This window comes from Bufo bufo, chromosome 7 (genome assembly GCF_905171765.1).
Source record: "Bufo bufo chromosome 7, aBufBuf1.1, whole genome shotgun sequence".
NCBI lineage: Eukaryota > Metazoa > Chordata > Amphibia > Anura > Bufonidae > Bufo > Bufo bufo.
In genome coordinates this window covers 28,976,750-28,988,786 of record NC_053395.1, presented here as the reverse complement: position 1 = coordinate 28,988,786, position 12,037 = coordinate 28,976,750, and positions in this window count along the sequence as shown.

Genomic DNA, 12,037 nt, shown 5'->3' with positions numbered 1-12,037 from the left:
TACAAATTTATACGGAGACATAGGCGGACTGGCCGTAAACCCTACAAGAAAATTTTCTGGTGGGCCAATGCCCTGGGGCCACCCAATGCCTCCTCATGGCCACCAGCCAGGCACAAAGATCTGATGCTCTCAGCATTAATTACTGTGGGAGCATCAGTCACTTATACACCCGGCCAGCGGCCGCAGGACAAGGATACAGTTGAATACTGTGGTGCGGGCAGCAGTATATTGTGCTGCTCTGTGGTATTTGGTTCTGCTGGGGCGGTATATTGTGCTGCACTCTGGTATTTGGGTCTCCTAGGGCGGTATATTGTGCTGCACTGTTGTATTTGGGGCTGCTGAGGCAGTATATTGTGCTGCACTGTGAATCTGGTTCCCCTTGGGAAGTATATTATGCGGCACTGTGGTATTTGGTTCTGTTGGGGCAGAATTTGTTCTGCTCGTGTGGTATTTTGTGCTGTACTGTGGTATCTGGTTCTGCTGGGGCAGTATTTTATGCTGCATTGTGGTATTTGGTTATGCTGGGGCAGTATTTTGTGCTGTACTGTGGTATTTGGTTTTGCTGTGGCAGTATTTTGTGCTGTACTGTGGTATTTGGTTCTGCTGGGGCAGTATTTTGTGCTGTATTGTGGTATTTGGTTCTGCTGGGGCAGTATTTTGTGCTGTACTGTGGTATTTGGTTATGCTGGGGCAGTATTTTGTGCTGTACTGTGGTATCTGGTTCTGCTGGGGCAGTATTTTGTGCAGCACTGTGGTATTTGGTTCTGCTGGGGCAGTATTTTGTGCTGTACTGTGGTATCTGGTTCTGCTGGGGCAGTATTTTGTGCTGTACTGTGGTATCTGGTTCTGCTGGGGCAGTATTTTGTGCAGCACTGTGGTATTTGGTTCTGCTGGGGCAGTATTTTGTGCTGCACTGTGGTATCTGGTTCTGCTGGGACAGTATTTTGTGCAGCACTGTGGTATTTGGTTCTGCTGGGGCAGTATTTTGTGCTGTAATGTGGTATTTGGTTATGCTGGGGCAGTATTTTGTGCTGTACTGTGGTATCTGGTTCTGCTGGGGCAGTATTTTGTGCTGTACTGTGGTATTTGGTTCTGCTGGGGCAGTATTTTGTGCTGTATTGTGGTATTTGGTTCTGCTGGGGCAGTATTTTGTGCAGCACTGTGGTATTTGGTTCTGCACTACGGTATTGATGGCCTCGCCTACTTATGTTGCCCCACCTGCTGTCAATTTAGACCTGTCTACATCATGGGGCCGCTTTTTTTTTTTTTCCCCCAGGGCCACTTTAAGTTCCCAGTCCGCCCCTGTACGGCGATGTATATCGGATTACATATGGGACCATCATTTCAGCCAGTAGTCCAGGACTCAAGCTTCATGTGGCTCCGGGCCCCCTCTACAGTATGTGGCCAGGGTATGATTATAGCAGGGGAAAATGGAGACTCCACCATCCCATCCCGATTTCATTTAGGATAGAGTAAGGTACTACTATTTGGGAAGCATTATGGAAATTCACATCTCAAACATGGGAGGAGATGGGGTCTCCACCAATCTAGATCCGGCTCTGTACGTGGTGCCCAAACTATAAAACAGCTACTGGTTATTATTGGGCACCCATGGCAGTGGCAATAAATTACTAACACTTCTTCATGGGGTTGGAGTCAAGTTTGGAAAATGTATTTTCATAGACCCTACTAAGGAATTTGATGTTAATAGAGGGGTCTCTCTATCCGAAGAGCATCTCTCTCTCGCTCTCTGGAGGACCTGTATATTGACAAGCCATTGATTTGAATGAGCACTGCGTAATGCTTAATCTCCCCAGTGGAGGCGCTGCAGGGAAATTGAACACTTAGTGCCAGGTTTCTACACTGATTATAAACGATTGCCTCTGGAGGCTGGCAGGAGTTTAGCTCATTATCAGGGGGTGTTTGTCCATGATATTGTCACTTGACCTCTACATTACAGTCATAGGAACAGGAACTGAGTTTTCACTTTACCAGCCCCTCTTTCCCCATACATGTGCATAGTTGCCGACGGTCCCTAATTTTCAGAGGCAGTCCCTGCAAATTCGGGATGTTCCTCGTTAAAAATAGGTGGGGTTTTTGTTTGACCCACCCATAAATAGTTGTTCTTGGGTCGGGGCTTACATACCCGAAACTACCAACTACAATGTCAGTAAGAATGCTCATGGCCAATAGGAAGCAGGTGAGAATAGGAGGACTTCCATGAAGAAGAGTGAGGAGAGCCCAGGGAATATGCTGATATGATCATGTAAGCTTGTAGGCCGAGGTGGAGACCAGGAGACCAGATCTAAGTCCCATGAGCTATTCAGTTTGATATACACTCACCTAAAGAATTATTAGGAACACCATACTAATACGGTGTTGGACCCCCTTTTGCCTTCAGAACTGCCTTAATTCTACGTGGCATTGATTCCACAAGGTGCTGATAGCATTCTTTAGAAATGTTGGCCCATATTGATAGGATAGCAAACTTGCAGTTGATGGAGATTTGAGGGATGCACATCCAGGGCACGAAGCTCCCGTTCCACCACATCCCAAAGATGCTCTATTGGGTTGAGATCTGGTGACTGTGGGGGCCATTTTAGAACAGTGAACTCATCGTCATGTTCAAGAAACCAATTTGAAATGATTTGAGCTTTGTGACATGGTGCATTATCCTGCTGGAAGTAGCCATCAGAGGATGGATACATGTTCTCATTCTGTTTACGCCAAATTCGGACTCTACCATGTGAATGTCTCAACAGAAATCGAGACTCATCAGACCAGGCAACATTTTTCCAGTCTTCAACAGTCCAATTTTGGTGAGCTTGTGCAAATTGTAGCCTCTTTTTCCTATTTGTAGTGGAGATGAGCGGTACCCGTGGGGTCTTCTGCTGTTGTAGCCCATCCGCCTCAAGGTTGTGCGTGTTGTGGCTTCACAAATGCTTTGCTGCATACCTCGGTTGTAACGAGTGGTTATTTCAGTCAACGTTGCTCTTCTATCAGCTTGAATCAGTCGGCCCATTCTCCTCTGACCTCTAGCATCCACAAGGCATTTTCGCCCACAGGACTGCCGCATACTGGATGTTTTTCCCTTTTCACACCATTCTTTGTAAACCCTAGAAATGGTTGTGCGTGAAATTCCCAGTAACTGAGCAGATTGTGAAATACTCAGACCGGCCCGTCTGGCACCAACAACCATGCCACGCTCAAAATTGCTTAAATCACCTTTCTTTCCCATTCTGACATTCAGTTTGGAGTTCAGGAGATTGTCTTGACCAGGACCACCCCCCTAAATGCATTGAAGCAACTGCCATGTGATTGGTTGACTAGATAATTGCATTAATGAGAAATAGAACAGGTGTTCCTAATAATTCTTTAGGGGAGTGTACATTTCCTGGTTTTGAATAAACCAATAATAACAGCTATGGAGTAAAAAAACTGGATAAATTAGGAGAAAATACTTGGCATACTTACTATATACATACACAATTCATATATGAAAGATGTTATCCAAGTTGTATAATTCCCCCCCCCCCCCCCCCCGATATGCACCGGCCCCTCACAAAATTGCGTTGCTTTTCATACCGGCATGGCCGCCGCTGCATCTCCCCGTTGCACAGAGGAAAACATCCGGCGTTGGGGGGGGAGATACAGCCAATAGCAGGCCAACGATGGGAATGCATCGCAGGTGACGCTAGGGAGGCTCCTCCCCGTCACCGCCTGCAAAGACGCCAGATGTTTTCATCCGCGCGACAGGGAGATGCAGAGGTGGCCGTGCCGCTATGAGAAGCGGCGTGAAGTAAGTACAATCTCTGTGAGGAGCCGGGGCATATGGGGGGGCATTATAGAACCTGGATAACCTCTTCAACCTATGTGTATCCCTGAAAAATGAAAAAGTGTCCAGCGTCTTTGATAAATATAGTAGAAAGGGTTTATGCGATAATATACCCTCTCTGCAATTTTTATCATACGCTGGACATTTTGTCAGTTTTTTTCTGCTATATGTGGTGTTGTCCTACAACTGTCCCTGCCTCTGGGAGATAATAAAAGGGGTTGTCTCATCATGGACAATGGGGGCATATCGCTAGAATATGCCCCTATTGTCTTATAGGTGCAGGTTCCACCGCTGGTACCCGCACCTATATCGAGAACGCAGCACCGCAAGAGAAGGAGGGCGCACTGCGCATGCACAGCCACCCTCCATTCATTCTCTATGGGGCCAGCGCTGGCTCGGCTATTTCCGTCGGCCCTATAGAAATGAATGGGATCAGCGGCCGCGCATGCGCGGTACGCTCACATTCACTTCTATGGGGTGCCGACATGGTGGTGGCCGGACCAGAGTCCTCCAGCCACCACCTTACGGGGCTCCGTTCTTGATATACCACCTCTGAGACCCGCACCTATAAGACAATAGGGGCATATCCTAGCGATATGCCCCCATGGTCTATAATGAGACAACCCCTTTAAGGTGGACATTTGTTGTCCTTTTTATGTGTATCCATAGTTACCGACTAGAGTCATATATTACTCCATATTCTCTTGTTCCGCTGTCTGACTTCACAGAGATTGTTTGTAGTCTGTAACCATGGAGACAGATAGATCTGCATAGTAGCTGTATACAGAAAGTGGTAGTGTTAGTGCAGATTTTGAGTTTATTATTGCATTGATGGCTATACTGCCGATACGTTTGGCACGTTCGAAGCACATAGAAACAATAGCAATGAGGGGACAGTCCAAATGGGACAGATCAATCTTACAAAGGGGGTGTGGAGGATTTGAGGGCCATGATTAGTGAAGATAATAACCTTTTTCCTACAGCACAGCATCAAAGACTCCATGAATGAGAGAAACCCTGAATATAAAACCTCCAGCAGCTGCTCCTCATATAAATATATCTCTAAAACCTGAAGCTTTAGAGAGCTAGAGGGGGAATTAGCACATGCAGACAGCCTTGGCAGGAGAAGAGTGGGGGCTTTATAGCAGTCCCCCTGACCAAATTCTCAGAGGCCTTAGAACAATAACTTAAAGGAACAATCACAATTTTACTGTGCTTATTTTCCATTACTGAGCACCAGATTTCCCATTGCCAGTCGAAAGCTGTTTAAATCCAGATGTTACCTTTCCTAGCGCAGCACAGTAGCTCTCTATCGGCCGCCAGAATCGGCCTGGCCTATGACTCCTCGTATTGCCTTCTCTGGATAAACATTCTACATTAGCAACCGTGGAGGGTCGCTTACATGAGCACTGAAATCCATGCAGATAACAAATCTGGATCTAGATTTACCTCCCTCTTGCATGTGACAAAAACACGTCTCTTTGGGTCCGATTTGAGCCCTCGGTAACTTCCAAAGGCCATCAGTTCAGATTTAAAAGGGCTTTCTACTTTAGAAAACAAGGACCAGTTTAGGACTTCCATCAATTAGCAGGAGTGAAAAATGGTTACAAAAAGCATCTCTCTTTGGAGGACCTGTCCTGTATTACACAGGCAACCCATTGAATTCAATGGACATGTACTGCCTTATTTCTCCAGCAAATTAAACATTTACTGCCAGGTTCTCCAGCAGATCACTATTATAGTGTGGTGTTCCTTCTATCTTTCAGACGTAGCACTCCTAAGTACTTTGTCAAAAGGTGCAGGAAAGACCTTGGGGGTCATTTATTAAAGGGTTTGTCCGGGTTCAGAGCTGAACCCGGACATACCTCCATTTTCACCCAGGCAGCCCCCCCTGACTTGAGCATTGGAGCAGTTCATGCTCCGATGCTCTCCTTTGCCCTCCGCTAAATCGCGCAGGGCAAAGGCATTTTTTGGAGACCCGGTGACGTACCAGGCTCTCCATGGGGCTGCCAGGAAGCCCGATGACATCACCGGCACTGATGGGCGGGATTTAGCGCAGGGCAAGGGAGCGCATCGGAGCATGAGATGCTCCGATGCTAGCCTCAGGGGGGCTGCCTGGGTGAAAATAAGGGTATGTCCGGGTTCAGCTCTGTTTCAGATGCCGGTCTTAATAAGCCCCTGCGCTGGCGGTGGATCAGCTGAAGTTATCTAGAGGCGCCGGCCTCTACATAACTTTGGCAGATCCACTGCCGCTTCTAAATCTACACCAGCTCCCTTGATGGCGTAGATTTAGACTTATTTCTACACCTAAAACAGGCGTTGAAAATGATGAATGAGACGGTCCGTCACTTTTTTAGACCTGGCATGAATGGGGAAAAGTCACAGATTCTTTGCGCCATAATCTGCACCAGAAATACGCCTAATATAGATTTATTTCTAATAAATAGTTAATAATTAACCCCCATTATCTTATCTGTAAAGAATAAATCAAGGCAACTGGACTTACTGTAGACTTCTTGAAAACGTTTCACTCGTTCTTCCAACGAGCTTTCTCAATTCTGAGTGACTGTACAAGAATTCTCTGGGAATAAATATGTAACTGAATCAACATCTGGTAACATCCCCATTATCTTAGTCTCCCCTGCTCTATGTGTGAACCAGAAGCCACTTTATTTATTCGAGAGACTCGTCTTACAAGAATAAATAGAGAAAATAGGTTCTGGTCCACCAAAAAATGCTTGCACAATTAAGCAAGTCAGAGTGCTGGTCACGAGGTGCAGCAAGGGACCAAAATGTAGTGGATAACTACGAAATAGAGGTATAAAAGTAGCTTCACTTCTGCTTACATCTCCTACATTGCAGACAACATTGTTTTTGTAGGAGTGTTTTTTTTTTTAAGGGGTTGTTCGAGACAATTACAAATCTCAGACAAGCCCCCAAATGTTGTAAAATAAAAAACCATGGCATACTTCCCATTTTCTCCGGCTCCGTCCTCTGTGCCGCTGGTTTGGTCCTCCTGTCACTGCTTTTATATGGCAGCCAATCGCTGTACTCAACAGTAAGGACGGTCATACACGATCGTACGGCTGACAGCTCTCTCCCCCATACACATACGGGTCGGCCGTACATGTATATATATATTCAAGGGGGAGAAAGGTGAAAGGTAGATGCAAGACACTTTTGTTCTCCTGGGAGATAAGCGCCACCAAAAGAATTGGGGTGAAAATATTCACTTTGCCCGATCCCTCTCCTCCACCGGACATCATCTGTAGAGGAGAAATCGGCAGCTGCCCACACGTAGACTGTCGGCCAAATCAGTCGTTCTTGGTGGATTCGGCCAGCAATACACTAATGTGTACGGGGGCCTTTAGTCCGATATACATGGAAAGATGTCAACCTGACAGTCAGTAAGGCTTCCATCAGATGTATACCTCTCACAGCAGGCTCCAATGTATGCTACTGTAGCGTATAGGCACACAGTGGTATACGTCACCAAAAAAGAAAAGTACGGTATACAGCATATATACAGAAGGATGCTCTTCTGGCTAAATGGAAGCCTATGAATACGTTTGACCTCCACGCCAGCAAATTTCGCAGCACACGGCAAACGTAGGGCCCAAACGCATGTGAAGAGAACCCAAGTCTTTGAGCTGCTGTAAGACCCCCGAGGTGTTACTGTCTTCTCCGCAGTAAAGAAAGGTCTAATGGGACAGCTCCAAGTATGTAAATCTCACATATATGCTATAAAAGTAGTCCCTAAGGCTGTGTATTACGAGAAAACCCTTGTATGAAATTGATCAGAGCCCATAAATTACTGCGGCTGCTCTATCTGCATCTGGGATGAAATATAAAAATCAATGATCTGAGTCCTGTGGTCCTTCAGCGGATGTGAAACTATGACACCCAGCGGAAAGGCTGCCGATCAGAAATGTAAACCATATTTCAAGAAGTTATGGGACAAGTGATTTTTGAGGCCGGATATCTATAATCTCCTATACAGAGTGTATATGACGGATAAGGTTTCCAAGAGAGAATGTTCCTGAACTCAAAATGCATTTTTGAAAATGAAGACTTAACTAGAGAGCACCATCTAGTGGCAAGTATCAAAATTACAGTTGCTTCGCTAAAGACAGGGAAAGTACCACATCATGGCTCCCATTCGTGTCTATGCATCCAAACTGACAGCAAACATGACCGTGAGACCAAACTGACAGCAACTGACCAAAACAGTGTCACGCTGGACTATAACGTGGACTAAGGGCAGATTTATGAAAGCTGTCTGAATTCTCCTCTAAAAGACATGCTCCCAGGGTAGAATTAGTCTGTGATATGGCATCTGATGGGGCATGCCCACAATGTCATGTATGAATTCAGAAGCATATGGGCTACAAGTTGGAGGTGTAATCCTGTGGAGGGTCAGGTCTTGCCAAAATATGTATGAGGACCCCCAGGCTATTCCCCTGACAAATGATGTCAGGAGAAAGAAGCAGTTAGGATTTTTGAGACCTAATCGCACATTTTTTATTCACCACTATAGGAGTTCTGAAAATAGTTTACCACTGTCTCAGCTACTTCAAACAGTCCCGTAGAGGTGGCTGTGCATGCGCATTGCTCTCCTTTACTTCAGGGGGCCTTGTTCTGGAGATAGGAGTGGGTCCGCACATATCTGACTCTGATGGCATATCCTAACAATATAACATAACAGGACATACATGGATTTTTTTAAAATTATAAAATGTATAACAGAGTTTCCAGGGCATTGCATTTGTATTTACAGGAATTTAGAAAATTTCAGGAAATTCAGAAATTGTATTCCAATAAATATGGTTTAGGTTCTAAGTAGCCCAACTTACATGATAGTAAAAAGAACCCTGATGTTACCATTTTACTACAGTAAATTTTGCTATTACTCAATTATTGGCTATTTATGAAGAAGTCGGAGCTGGAGCCAAAGTGTGATAAAATGCAGGAGTCGGAGTCAGAACTTGGCTTACTGACTCCACAGCCCTCCTAAAGAGTAACGGTCCTTAATTTTCTTCTACTTATACACTATTTTGACTGTGGATTAGTGGAGTCCATACTCTATAAAGATGGTTTTAGTTACCTTTTTCCAGCCCGATGAGCATCAACAACTCTTCTTCTGAGGTCCTCAGATATCTCCTTTGTTCCTGCTATGATAAACTTCCACAAAAGTGTGTTATGCAGATCAGACTTTGATAGATCCCTGTTCTTTAAATAACAGGTCAGCGCCCACTCACACCCGATTGTCATCCCATTGATTGAAGACACTTGACTCACCTTTATATTATCTGCTAATCCTAAAGGTTCACTCATGTGATATCAGATTATCTCTCCTCAATAAATAAATGACAAAGTCTGGTATTTTTCACTCAATTGATCAGCTGTTTGAAGAGAATGGCTCGTTCCTATTCACTTCAATGTAGTTGTAATTACACCTGCTCACCGCTGCAGTTGCGACAGCGAGCAGGTTAACAGTGAAGAGAAGGCAGCGCTTGTATGAGCGCTGCTTTTTCTTCATACAGCTTAAGGCAAGGGTCAGACCCCCGCCGATCTGATATTTATGTCCTATCCGCTTTTTATATATATTAATCCTCTTTAAGGTCCTTTGACAGGGTGATGATCTGGCAGATTATCAGGGATGAGAGTTTGTATAAACGCTCATTCCCAATAGTTGGCCTGTGTCCAAGGTGCCAGTGATCACTCTATGAAATTTATCGGTTGGCCATGTCGTTCCGCCAGCAAGAAAAAAATATCGTTCCTGCGCAGCAGATTGTACTAAACAATGATCTACTGCGGAGGAATAATGATTTTCTATGGGGAAAAGTGATCACTGTATCAATCGCTTGTCCCCATACATTGGGGGTGATTGCTGCATGTAAACACAGCCCTTATCTCCTCTGCAAATCCAGCAAGTATCGGGAACGTTCCCGATAATCCTCCAGATCTTTGGTCCGTGTGAAAGGACCCCTACTCCCTACTGACGACACATGCACACTCGGCTGAGACAAATCTGTGTGTGTCTGGAGAAGTCGGGAGGCTGCAGGCTCAGCTGTTGAAGGTGTATGGCCGCCGATACCGAGATAATGCTGACAAAGTCACCTTTCCTGAGTGACACGACAGCATTTAACAGGTCACCAGCTAGAGACATTTTCCAGTAAAAGAAAATCAACCGGAGAGTATTTTGAGCTTGTGCACAGAAGCAACATGATGTGTCTAAAAATCACCTCGCTTACTGGTAGAATGACTATTTATACAGAGATATTAACAGCAGCTGCTGCAATACCGTTCAGACTGGTGAGAAGACAGACCCCCCTCCCCGTATTCTACCCCTATAACCTTGAGTCGGTAATCCTGTGTAAACAAGACTGTTATACTGAATGAGGATCTTATTCTGCAGACTGCGGAGTCACAAGTGAGCCCCTACCTGTCAGCCATTACAGGACTGCTGCAGTCTATTACATTCATCTATGGCTATGTGAGTGCATTTAAAGTGAACATCCTCGCTTGTACTGCATTTAACCACCTCCGGACCGCTGTACGCACAGACGCGTCCTGGAGGTGGTTGATTCATTCCGCCTGGACGCATATACGCGTCATCTCGCGAGACGCGAGATTTCCTGTGAACGCGCGCACACAGGCGCGCGCGCTCACAGGAACGGAAGGTAAGAGAGTTGATCTCCAGCCTGCCAGCGGCGATCGTTCGCTGGCAGGCTGGAGATGTGTTTTTTTTTAACCCTAACAGGTATATTAGACGCTGTTTTGATAACAGCGTCTAATATACCTGCTACCTGGTCCTCTGGTGGTCCCCTTTGTTTGGATCGACCACCAGAGGACACAGGTAGCTCAGTAAAGTCCCACCAAGCACCACTACACTACACTACACCCCCCCCCCGTCACTTATTAACCCCTTATTCACCCTTGATCACCCCTGATCACCCCATATAGACTCCCTGATCACCCCCCTGTCATTGATTACCCCCCTGTCATTGATTAACCCCCTGTAAAGCTCCATTCAGACGTCCGCATGATTTTTACGGATCCACTGATAGATGGATCGGATCCGCAAAACGCATCCGGACGTCTGAATGAAGCCTTACAGGGGCGTGATCAATGACTGTGGTTATCACCCATATAGACTCCCTGATCACCCCCCTGTCATTGATTACCCCCCTGTAAAGCTCCATTCAGACGTCCGCATGATTTTTACGGATCCACTGATAGATGGATCCGATCCGCAAAACGCATCCGGACGTCTGAATGAAGCTTTATAGGGGCATGATCAATGACTGTGGTGATCACCCCATATAGACTCCCTGATCACCCCCCTGTAAAGCTCCATTCAGATGTCCGCATGATTTTTACGGATGCACTGATAGATGGATCCGATCCGCAAAACGCATCCGGACGTCTGAATGAAGCTTTACAGGGGCATGATCAATGACTGTGGTGATCACCCCATATAGACTCCCTGATCACCCCCCTGTAAAGCTCCATTCAGATGTCCGCATGATTTTTACGGATGCACTGATAGATGGATCCGATCCGCAAAACGCATCCGGACGTCTGAATGAAGCTTTACAGGGGCATGATCAATGACTGTGGTGATCACCCCATATAGACTCCCTGATCACCCCCCTGTAAAGCTCCATTCAGATGTCCGCATGATTTTTACGGATGCACTGATAGATGGATCCGATCCGCAAAACGCATCCGGACGTCTGAATGAAGCTTTACAGGGGCATGATCAATGACTGTGGTGATCACCCCATATAGACTCCCTGATCACCCCCCTGTAAAGCTCCATTCAGATGTCCGCATGATTTTTACGGATGCACTGATAGATGGATCCGATCCGCAAAACGCATCCGGACGTCTGAATGAAGCCTTACAGGGGCATGATCAATGACTGTGGTGATCACCCCATATAGACTCCCTGATCACCCCCCTGTCATTGATTACCCCCCTGTCATTGATTACCCCCCTGTAAAGCTCCATTCAGACGTCCGCATGATTTTTACGGATCCACTGATAGATGGATCGGATCCGCAAAACGCATCCGGACGTCTGAATGAAGCCTTACAGGGGCATGATCAATGACTGTGGTGATCACCCCATATAGACTCCCTGATCACCCCCCTGTCATTGATTACCCCCCTGTAAAGCTCCATTCAGATGTCCGCA